Source organism: Schistocerca gregaria, chromosome 8, assembly GCF_023897955.1.
Source record: "Schistocerca gregaria isolate iqSchGreg1 chromosome 8, iqSchGreg1.2, whole genome shotgun sequence".
NCBI lineage: Eukaryota > Metazoa > Arthropoda > Insecta > Orthoptera > Acrididae > Schistocerca > Schistocerca gregaria.
Window position 1 is genome coordinate 8,356,484 of NC_064927.1, and position 11,989 is coordinate 8,368,472.

Genomic DNA, 11,989 nt, shown 5'->3' on the forward strand with positions numbered 1-11,989 from the left:
TGATTTGGTTGTCCTTTTCAGTATATTTGTATGATTATAGAGTCCTAATCAACGTACGCAACGCTGTTACGGTATAAACGTACGTTTATTTTTACCAAAGTTGCGTAAGAATGCGCTTCTGCCATGCATCCCCACTCCCTAAATGCGCCATCAGGCAAAAGAAACTGAATACTCTTTCCTTTGTTTTTCACCCTTCATCGATGGAAGTGATAATGACTTGGCAGCAGAGACCTGTTTAGCTTGAGTGAGTGCTTAAACGAAAGGCATGGACGAAAAAAGATACAAAACAGATATATACGTAACGTCACGTAACCATGAAGAAAAGCACACTTCGTTTAGTTTACCATATCAGTGTATTCTTTTAAAACATCGTAAGTGGAATTTACAATTTTGGTCGCTTTCAACATCTAGGAACTTTCTTTATAATATATAAGTTTCTGATATTTACTTACAGCATTCTTGTGTCTTTTCCCCTTGCATTTGGAATTGTCTTCTCAGACTGCAGATTTCTGACACCACTCATGCCATTAGCCTAAATTTATGTTGGTCTACAGCGCTGAGGTTGAACCTCACCTGTGGTCGACTGAGGGACCATTCCAAAGTCTGGCAGGCAGCCAAAGGCTTTGCGAGGGGCCGATCGTAGGGCGTCCAGAGGAAGCCTCTTGGAACGCAAATTCTGGGCGTTCACAGAAGGTGAGTTTGCCGGTAGTTCGGAACTCCAATAATAGGCGCGTAATTGGGCCCCCTTAGTAACATGGCTGCCAAGGAGGGGAAGGACGGCAGTGTGCACAAGGTGGGGGAGTCACTCCTGATTGCTTCCTGATGCCATGAAGAGTACAGGGTGCACCCAACTGCAGGTGGTGGCCCAACTCGGTGCCAATGGCGTATGTCGCTTTGGATTGGAGGAGATTCTCTCTGGTTTTGATTTGCGGATAAGGTAAAGACTGCCAGTCTTGCTTGCGAGATTAAGGCGGAGCTCACCATCTGCACCACCATCGACAGAACCGACTGTGGAACTTCGGTGCAGAGCCGAGTGGAAGGTGTGAATCATAGGCTCAGGCGGTTATGTGACTGCGTAGGCCTCAGTTTCCTTGACTTGAGCCACAGGGTGGTAGGTTTCCAGATTCCGCTTAATAGGTGAGGAGTCCACTACACGGGTAGCGGGGGCGACGGGGGTGCATTTTTAGGTTAGAGGGTCTCAGGAAACCATAGCAATGGCTCCCGTCTAAAAGGGGTCAGGGAACACACAGTAAGGTGGTTGTAGAAACGATCGGTGTTTTAAATTATCTAAGCTGTGTTGGGAAAGAACCAGATCTCCAGGCCCTAATAGAAAGCACTGAAGCTCAAACAGTTATAGGTACGGAAAGCTGGCTAAAGCCGGAAATAAGTTAAGCCTAAATTTTTTCAAACGACCTAACAACGTTCACAAGGGATAGATTAAACACAGTTGGTGCTGGAGTATTTATTGTTGTCAGAAGTAGTTTACCTTGTAGTGAAACTGAAGTAGATAGTTCCTGCGTAATAGTATGGGTAGAGGCTATACTTGTCTATCGGATTAAACTGGATCGTTTTACCGGCCCCCGACTGAGAGGATATAGTTGCTGAACAGTTCAAAGAAAACGTGAGTCTCATTTCAAATAGGTAGCCCCCTCACACAACTATAGTCGGTGGTGATTTCAATCTACCCTCGATATGCTGGAAAATTTATGCGTTTAAAGCCGGCGGCAGGCATAAAACGTCATCTGTAATTGTACTGAATGCTTTCTTAAAAAATTATTTTGAACAATTAGTTCGTGAGCCCACTCGAAGCATAAATGGTTACGAAAGCGTACTTGACCTCTTAGCAGCAAATATTCCTGGATGAATATGTAGTATCATGACGAATACAGGGATTGGCGACCACAAGGCAGTTGCTGCTACACTGAATACTGTAACGCCTACAACCATCTAAAAGAAACTCAAAATACATCTATTTAAAAAAAGCTAATAACGCTCTTAACGCTTTTTAAAGAGACAGCCTCCACTCCTTCCGATTTGATCATGTAAGCGTAGAAAAGATGTGGAATGATTTCATATATATATATATATATATATATATATATATATATATATATATATATATATATATATATATATATATATGTCAAATCGCTGTTGCAGAAGCAACGAAAAGGCATGCCAAATCTGAAAGAATCCAAAATCCGCAAGACTGGCGAAGTTCTAAATATAGCAGCTACTTCAGTGCGAGATGCTCTTAATAATTTCTGCAACAAAACTTTGTTTCGAAATCTGGCGAAAAACCCGAAGAGATTCTGGTCATACATAAAGTACACCGGTGTCAAGATGCAGTCAGTACCTTCACTGCGCGAAAATAACGGTGAAGTCACTGATGACAGTGCCACTAAAGTAGAGTTAAGAAACATGGTTTTCCGAAACTCCTTCATCAAGGAATACGAAGCAAGTATTCCCGGAGTGCAGTCAACAGAAAGTGCCAAGATGAGTAGCATTGAAGTAAATATCCTCGGTGTAGCAAAGTAGCTTAAATCACTTGATAAAGGCAAGGCTTCCGGTTCAGATTAGATACCAGTCAGGTTCCTCTGAATGTGCTGATACAATAGCTCCATATTTAGCAATTATATATAACCGCTCACAGAAAGATCCGTACCTAAAGACTGGAAAACTGCTCAGGTCACAACAATTTCTTAAAGTACTGCCTTTTGTGAAGTTTAACAAAACTCTTAGCAAGTGTACTTGTTATACAAATGGGTACAGCAAAGGCTTCTGGTCGTAAAAGAATTTCAGCGTTAAACTGGAAATAGTTATAGGAGAGTATCAGAAGTAATAACCTAATGACATCTTTAATTTCTTGTACATTAGGTTTTTGTGTTGGAGAAGATTCTCTCTGGGTTTGTAGCAGTGGGCACCAATTGTCGGCTGCGACTGGAAGCACACTTACACTCGAGTGGCCGCACGAGTCACGGTGGATGCAGCAGCAGTGACCCTGTCGCGGTTGTATGCACACCCTGCTATAGTGTCTCGTGTGCACGAAGGACCTCTGCGGACCGAGCTGCAACTTTCTTAGCTCGCTGGACTGTGCAGTTAATGATTTACAGGGGCTGTGCTCCATTCAGCCCGCCTGGCAGAGGTGTGTTGCAGGGTGGCGTCAGCGCCTGACGGCTTCCGCGACTGGAAAAATGTACTGGCGGTAAAAAAAGTCACAGCAACTTTCGATTTCTGACAAAGGCTGCAGCCAAAAATTTAGTTATAGAGTGTGATGGTCTTTTCTATGTGCCTGAGCGATCATCCTTACGGTGAGTTGCTGACTACTCTCAGAGTATTTGCTCCAGTTACCTGTTGCGTGTGTGATCACCGCGGTCTCATTTCATCGACGTGGTGTCTGTGCACGTGAATAGCTGGCCACATGAATGGACTTCCGTGGCGGGCCAAAATTGCAGGCATCTCTAACGGATCGGGCCTGCCCATCCAAAGCCAATAGTTTGCCACTAATGTGCGGGCTCTGTCCTCTGACTTGGCCTGTGTGTGTGGCGTAGTACCACGGACCTAGGACTGTGGCGCCCCTCCTCGGCCCCAGGCGATGTGTTTCGGGAACCGTGACTGTCTCACAGCAAGTACATTGTACAGTGCGGCGTTTGATACAAATTTTATTTATTATAGTATCTTTTGGCACTTCGAAAGTAGTTTATATATTTGAAAGAATGGACGATAAGAAAAAAAAAATTGTGGCAATCGCAGGCAGTTTGTACACTATGAAGTCAAGTATTTCTTGAAAGAAAAAAATCACACAATACCTGTAGATAATAGACATAATGCATACCATCACTGCTTTCAGGAATGTGTCTCGCAACTCCAAGAAAATGCATATTTTTGTCACCAAATGGGTTTCGCTTTATGAAAATAAAATCAGTGATCTTAATGAAACATGTCTGCCACTGGGCTTCCTTTCTCCATCTACAAGCAGTTCATTACACAACATTTTGATGTTAAGTACTTACGATTTTTGTTCAGACGTTTAGAAATACAGAAGTCATTACTTTTTTTTTACGTCTTAGGTCTGCACTTAGACTTGATACCTCAAAATTTGTCAGAGAAAAATGCTAAAACTTGTCTGGAGAGAATGTTTTCATTTTAATAGTGTAAATATGACAAGATCATGCAGGAAGCAGGCGACCAGTATTATTATTTTCATTTTAATAATGAACAGCCTCAGTTGCACCGCTTTACCCAAGTTTCAGTCGGGATAACCCAACATTCTTCAGAATAACAGTGTCTACTGTTTGTCCATAGTGGAGTTCCAGTACAGCACTCGTGGCTGCCGCGACGTGGGGCCGACGTAGTGCCAGATAAGTTTTACAGTCTGACGATAATTTATGAATACTTGACGATGTCCACTATGGACAAACAGTAGATACTGTTATTGTGAGGAAGGTTGGGTTATACCGACTGAAACATAGGTAAATTCTAGATAAACGGTGCAACTGAGGCTGTTAATTATTAAAATTAATATTTATACAGTTGCTGACAGGGCCGCGAAATGTTGAAGATATTTAAGTAGTATTATTAGAGTAATTAGTAGCATTGAGGCTGACTGCGTCTATTCTGCGAATTTTTGCTTCACGTGCAACTTTGAACGACATATGCACATGCAGTAATCGCATATGGATATCTGATGACGGCTAAATTCCGAAACGCAATACTGACATTCCTTGCGCGATATCTGACGTTTAGTATTGCGATCCAGTCAACATGAACGCAGAACTACTGATTGTTGTAATTTCAAGTTCGATGTTGGATAACAATTTCCGTGTGATATAATTACAAATTGCCAGTTTTCGGACTTTTCCTTTACCTTGCTTCTTGCCAATTTTCATTAGTGTAGGTCAACAGAAAGTGCCCTATAGGTCTGTATATTTTACACCGTGTAGGGAACACAACCTCAGTATGTGAAAAAAATTTCAATTTGACACATCTCCAAGTTCCTGAAGCATAGGATGTGTAACAGACAGACGAAAAACAAGGGTTCTGTTTTTTCCGATTGAGGAACGGAATAAAAAAAAAGACAAAGTATTATTAGTTTCAGAGCATATGGTAGCTCCAGTTATAAAAGCTTAAGTGGTATATTTAGACAAAAACATGGCACACTACACTTAAAAATACAAAAAAGAGAGGCACTGAGATTCAAACTCGCGACTTCTACTGTTCCTGCACGCTCATTATCGCTAGACTACCAAGCCCGACATTAGCTTTTTTATGCTTATGGGGAGGGGGGGGGGGGGGGGGAGAGAGGAAGAGGATTTATTGTAATTGGTTGTCATGCCCAGATAAACATACACGTAAACGCGATCCTGTTGCCAGTTACAAAGCAGTAAAACTCGCTTCAGAAACTCAGTATATTGCTTTATTTGTGTTATCACATATTCGAGCACAATTTCCATCTGTTCTTGTGTAAACTTTTAAGAAGCTAATCGCCATAACTACGCTAGCGTCTTTGGTCACGAGATATTTTTTGTACTCTTACTGTCAAACTCTGTGTTACCTTTTGCGTCGGTAATCACGTGAGGATTATCTAAGTAGCAGCCGACAGTTAATAAAAGTTTTACTTTTTATCAATGCACCTTGTATGCACGCATACGGCTGTGTACAGTTCTCAGAGATTATCAGCATTAGCTTCCAAGCCATCCACAAGGAATCAAGAGTGGCATTAGAGCCACCCTGAAGTCTAGGCTGGTCTTCACGGTGGCACGAAATCTTGGTCAAGCAGAAAATTTATAATTCTGAACTCAGGCATAACGAGGTACCTCAGACTGAATGAACCCCCCCCCCCCCCCCCCCCTTCTATGCAGCATGGATTCCGAAAACATCGATTACGTGCAACCCGACTCCAACGACAGTCTGAAAACCACGGATCAAGGCAGACAGGAGAAAACAGTGTTTACTGATTTCCGAAACGCATTTCGCTCACTAGCAAAACTGTGCTTATTAAATGATTTGGGTTTTGCACTGTCTATATTCTCGAAATACATCCTGGATGGCGTTGAGGTCGTTCTGTTTGACCTCAGAATATGTTCTAAGGTACTACAGGAAATCGATAGCGAAAAATAAAACTGTGCACTTAAACAAGCGAAAAATTGCCGTACCCTATTACCGTGATGCCAAAGAGTCGCAGTTGTAACATCTGAAATCATACAAATACATTGTTGCAACACTTAGTTGGTATAAGAAATGTCATGATCACAATAGTCTGAGTTGTAGGTAAAGCAGCAAAACAGTGGAGCTGATGGTCGCCGTGAATTTCCGCCAGCAAGTGGGCACACCCCTTGTAACTCAGGGCAGGCTGCCGTTTCTTGTGGTCGAACAGCGAACCCCTTACTGCATTCCACAATTACGCCCATGGCGAAGGTTGTGATACTGAGACGAGAAGAATTTAGTGCACGAAGACTGAGGGCTTACACATCCACACTATGTTCGTTTAGGACTTAAGCTCACGTACTTTAAACACTCCCATAGTGGCAAATGATGAAAGGTTTCTGTTCCAGTAGTGTGCTGCAGCGTTGGCTCTTGCTATACCGTGCACAGTTGACTGTGTTTTGCCTTGCAATGCATAACACACTCACCCACTCGCAGCTGCAACTTTTGTTTATCCTCATCCCAATAAACCATGAACCATGGATCTTGCGTTGGTGGGGAGGCTTGCGTGCCTCAGCGATACAGATAGCCATACCGTAGGTGCAACCACAACGGAGGGGTATCGGATGAGAGGCCAGACAAATGTGCGGATCCTGAAGAGGGGCAGCAGCTTTTTCAGTAGTTGCAGGAGCAACAGTCTGGATGATTGACTGATCTGGCCTTGTATTACTAACCAAAATGGCCCTGCTGTGCTGGTACTGCAAACGGCTGAAAGTGAGGGGAAACTACAGCCGTAATTTTTCCCGAGGGCATGCAGCTTTACTGTATGGTTAAATGGTGATGGCGTCCTCTTGGGTAAAATATTCCGGAGGTAAAATAGTCCCCCATTTGGATCTCCGGGTGGGGACTAATCAGGAGGATGTCGTTATGAGGAGAAAGAAAACTGACGTTCTACGAATCGAAGAGTGGAATGTCAGATCCCTTAATCGGGCAGGTAGGTTAGAAAATTTAAAAAAGGAAATGGATAGGTTATAGTGGGAATTAGTGAAGTTTGGTGGGAGGAGGGACAAGACTTTTGGTCAGGCGAATGCAGGGTTATAAATACAAAATAAAATAGGGGTAACGCAGGAGTAGGTTTAATAATGAATAAAAAAATAGGAGTGGGGGTAAGCTACTACAAACAGCATAGTGAATGCATTATTGTGGCCAATATAGACACGAAGCCCATGCATACCACAGTAGTTGAAGTTTTTATGCCAGCTAGCTCTAGAGATGATGAAGAAATGTATGATGAAATAAAAGAAATTATTCAGATAGTGAAAGGAGACGAAAATTTAATAGTCATTGGTAACTGCAATTCTGTAGTAGGAAAAGGGAGAGAAGGAAACGTGGTAGGTGAATATGGATTGGGGGAAAGAAATGAAAGAAGCCGTCTTGTAGAATTTTGCACAGAGCATAACTTAATCATAGCTAACAATTGGTTCAATAAGCATAGAAGAAGGTTGCATACATGGAAGAAGCCTGGAGATACTGACAGGTTTCAGATAGATTATATAATGGTAAGACAGAGATTTAGGAACAAGGTTTTAAATTGTAAGAAATTTCCAGGGACAGATGTTGACTCTGACCACAATCTATTGGTTATGAACTGTAGATTAAAACTGAAGAAACTTCAAAAAGGTGGGAATTTAAGGAGATGGGACCTGGATAAACTGAAACAACCAGAGGTTGTAGAGAGTTTCAAGGAGAGCATAAGGGAACAATGGACAGGAATGGGGGAAAGTAATACAGTAGAAGAAGAATGGGTAGCTTTGAGGAATGAAATAGTGAAGGCAGCAGAGGATAAAGTAGGAAAAAAGATGAGGGCTGCTAGAAATCCTTGGGTAACAGAAGAAATATTGAACCTAATTGATGAAAGGAGAAAATATAAAAATACAGTAAGTGAAGGAGGCAAGAAGGAATACCAACATCTCAAAAATGAGATCGACAGGACATGCAAAATGGCTAAGCAGGGATGGATAGAGGACAAATGTAAGGATGTAGAGGCTTGTCTCACCAGGGGTAAGATTGATACTGCCTACAGGAAAATTAAAGAGAAACACTTGTATGAATATCAAGAGCTCAGATGGAAACCCAGTTCTAAGCAAATAAGGGAAAGCTGAAAGGTGGAAGGAGTATATAGAGGGTCTATACAAGGGCGATGTACTTGAGGACAATATTATGGAAGTGGAAGAGGATGTGGATGAAGATGAAATGGGAGATACGATACTGCGTGAAGAGTTTGATAGAGTACTGAAAGACCTGAGTCAAAACAAGGCCCCCAGAGTAGACAACATTCCATTAGAACTACTGACACCCGTGGGAGAGCCAGCCCTGACAAAACTCTACCATCTGGTGAGCAAAACATATGAGACAGGCGAAATACCCTCAGACTTCAAGAATAATTCCAATCCCAAAGAAAGTAGGTGTTGACAGATGTGAAAATTACTGAACTATCAGTTTAATAAGTCACAGCTGCCAACTACTAACGCAAATTCTTTACAGATGAATGGAAAAACTAGTAGAAGCTGACCTCGGGGAAGATCAGTTTGGATTTCGTAGAAATATTGGAACACATGAGGCAATACTGACCCTATGACTTATCTAAGAAACTAGATTAAGGAAAGGCAAACCTACGTTTCTAGCATTTGTAGACTTAGAGAAAGCTTTTGACAATGTTGACTAGAATACTCTCTTTCAAATTCTGAAGGTGGGGGAGGGGGGGGGTGAAATACAGGGAGCGAAAAGCTATTTACAATTTGTACAGAAAGCGAATGGCAGTTATAAGAGTCGAGGGCCATGAAAGGGAAGCAGTGGTTGGGAAGGGAGTGAGACAGGGTTTTACCCTCTCCCTGATGTTATTCAATCTGTATATTGTGCAAGCAGCGAAGGAAACAAAAGTTCGGACTAGGTATTAAAAGCCATGGAGAAGAAATGAAAAACTTTGAGGTTCGCCGATGACATTGTAATTCTGTCAGAGAAAGCAAAGGACTTGGAAGAGCAGTTGAATGGAATGGACAGTGTCTTGAAAGGAGGATATAAGATGAACATCAACAAAAGCAAAACGAGGATAATGGAATGTAGTCGAATTAAGTTGGGTGATGCTGAGGGAATTAGACCCTTAAAGTACTAAAGGAGTTTTGCTATTTGGGGAGCAAAATAACTGATGATGGTCAATGTAGAGAGGATATAAAGTGTAGTCTGGCAATGGCAAGGAAAGCGTTTCTGAAGGAGAGAAATTTGTTCACATCGAGTATAGATTTAAGTGTCAGGAAGACATTTCTGAAAGTATTTGTATGGGGTGTAGCCATGTATGGAAGTGGAACATGGACAATAAATAGTTTGGACAAGAAGAGAATAGAGGCTTTCGAAATGTGGTGCTACAGAAGAATGCTGAAGATTAGATGGGTAGATCACATTACTAATGAGGAGGTATTTAATAGGATCAGGGAGAAGAGGAGTTTGTGGCACAACTTGACTAGAAGATGGGATCGGTTGGTAAGACATGTTCTGAGGCATCAAGGGATCACCAGTTTAGTATTGGAGGGCAGCATGGAAGGTAAAAAACATAGAGGGAGACCAAGAGATGAATACAGTAAGCAGATTCAGAAGGATGTAGGTTGCAGTAGTTACTGGGAGATGAAGCTTGCACAGGATAGTGCAGCATGGAGAGCTGCATCAAACCAGTCTCAGGACTAAAGACCACAAAATCCCAATGATCACATTTGTGCTACATTCATATGAATTTATCTTATGTTTAACACAATATACAACAAATAACTGTTTTTATAACACAAGAAATTATGTGGTGGAGAGATCTATTCCTTGATGTTGTAATTCCATTTGTCACATCATATATTTTTGTACAGTTGAGCAGAGCTATTCACTTATACTGTTGTGACATTTGTTAAGCATGTGGTTATTGATCTTCTTATGGGTTTGCCAGACATATTCATTGATGAAATTTCATTTGTCACATGAAATTAAATCCTTATACAGTTTTGCAGAGCTATTCACTTATTACAGCATAACATTTGTCAAGCATGTGGTTCTTTATAACAGTTTTAAATTTATCCCAATTTTCCAGCTCTTTGATATGTTTTGGTAGTGCATTAAAAAGTTTGATGCCTGGATTACATACATGCTTCTGACTTAGGGTCCTTGTTCCAGTGTGTAAGTGGAGATCTTTACATTGCCGTGTATGGTAATCTGTATTGGTTTTAATTTTGTCCTGCTTTCTTTTGATCACCAACAGACATTTCAGAATGTATAATGATGGAATTGCTAAAATTTTCAATGCTTTAAAATGGGGCCTACAACATGTTTGATGTGGGTTCTGGGTCATTATCTGAATAGCGCATTTTTGTAATTTGAAAATCTCATTTAGGCGACAATTTCTTTTTCCCCAGGATACTAGCCCATAGGCCACAATTGACTGAAAATATACTAATCTGGTGCAGTCGTTACTACAAACTCTTATAATAATTCTAAGTACAAAACATGCTGAATTTAGTTTTAGTGCTAAGCTCACCACACGGCATTTCCAGTTTATCTTCTCATCAATGTGCATACCCAGGAATTTTGCACACTGTACTGTTTCAAGTTGTTTCCCTCCATAGTGGGATGCAGGTCGTCATGTTCACTTATTCTTCCATTTTGCACATAATTAGTTTTTTTTTTTTTTGCATTCAGTGTTAGCTTGTTTGCGCTGAGCCATTTTTGTGTATCTTGTAGGAGATGGTCCACAGTACTGTGCAATGACTGCTTCATACAACAAACAATTAAACTAGTATCATCAGCAAGTAACATGATTCTAGCTTTTCTCTCTGACACCTGAGTATAATTAATGTAAATGGGGAACAGCAAGGGGAATAATACACTTCTTTTGGTGCTGTAATTTCAGCCACCTGCATCCTCTTTTTCCAGATACAACTCGTGCCACTTTTTCTTCCAGTCCTCTGATACTTATAGCTTCAAATGTTTCCAAAAGTATGCTGTGGTCAACAGTGTCAAAGGCTTTTGACTGATCTAGATTTATCCCGAAAATACTTATGCCTCTTCCAATTTACTATTTATATCTTTTGTGTATACCAGTACAGCTGTTTCGGTACTTCTCCCAGCTAGAAATCCATGCTGATTACTGTTCATCAGTTTCCACAATTAAGATAATGTGTGACTGTATACATCATTAGTATCGCTAAAACCTTAGAGAAAGTTGGGAGAAGTGAGACAAGTTTGTAGTTTCCTGTTTTAAACTTATCACTCTTTTTCAACAGGGGAATGAATCAAGAAATTTTCAGTTTCTGTGGAAAAAACTTGCATATTGTGTGACAGAATACAGTTGATGTGCTACACTGGGTTTTTCTTTATTGTGTAGATACACGGTCCGGTCCATCACATTAATGTGACCAAAATCGACATGCAGTGACCACTCACAGAAGGCACCACTAGCAGTCAAGGGTATATAAAGCATGTTGGGAGCCACAGAAAAGAGTGCAGTTGTCACTGTAAGTAGGAGACAAGATGATGTCGAAATGTGCACAGTCATTGGCGTTTGGGGAAAGGTGGAAGCATTTTGGAAAGACTAAGTCTGTAAACTGTTCACATGTCAGTGTGGTAATGAAAAGAGCTTCTACTGCTTGTCTTTATGCTTTCCGAGACCTGCCACGCCCAATTGAGAATGGAGTGCTACGGGCAGGGCCCTGCAAACATATTGAGATTTCAGTGCTCCAGTCCACAATTTAGACAGAATTTGGCATGATATCCCCCAGGAGCACATCAAACAACTGTATCAACCAATACCAAA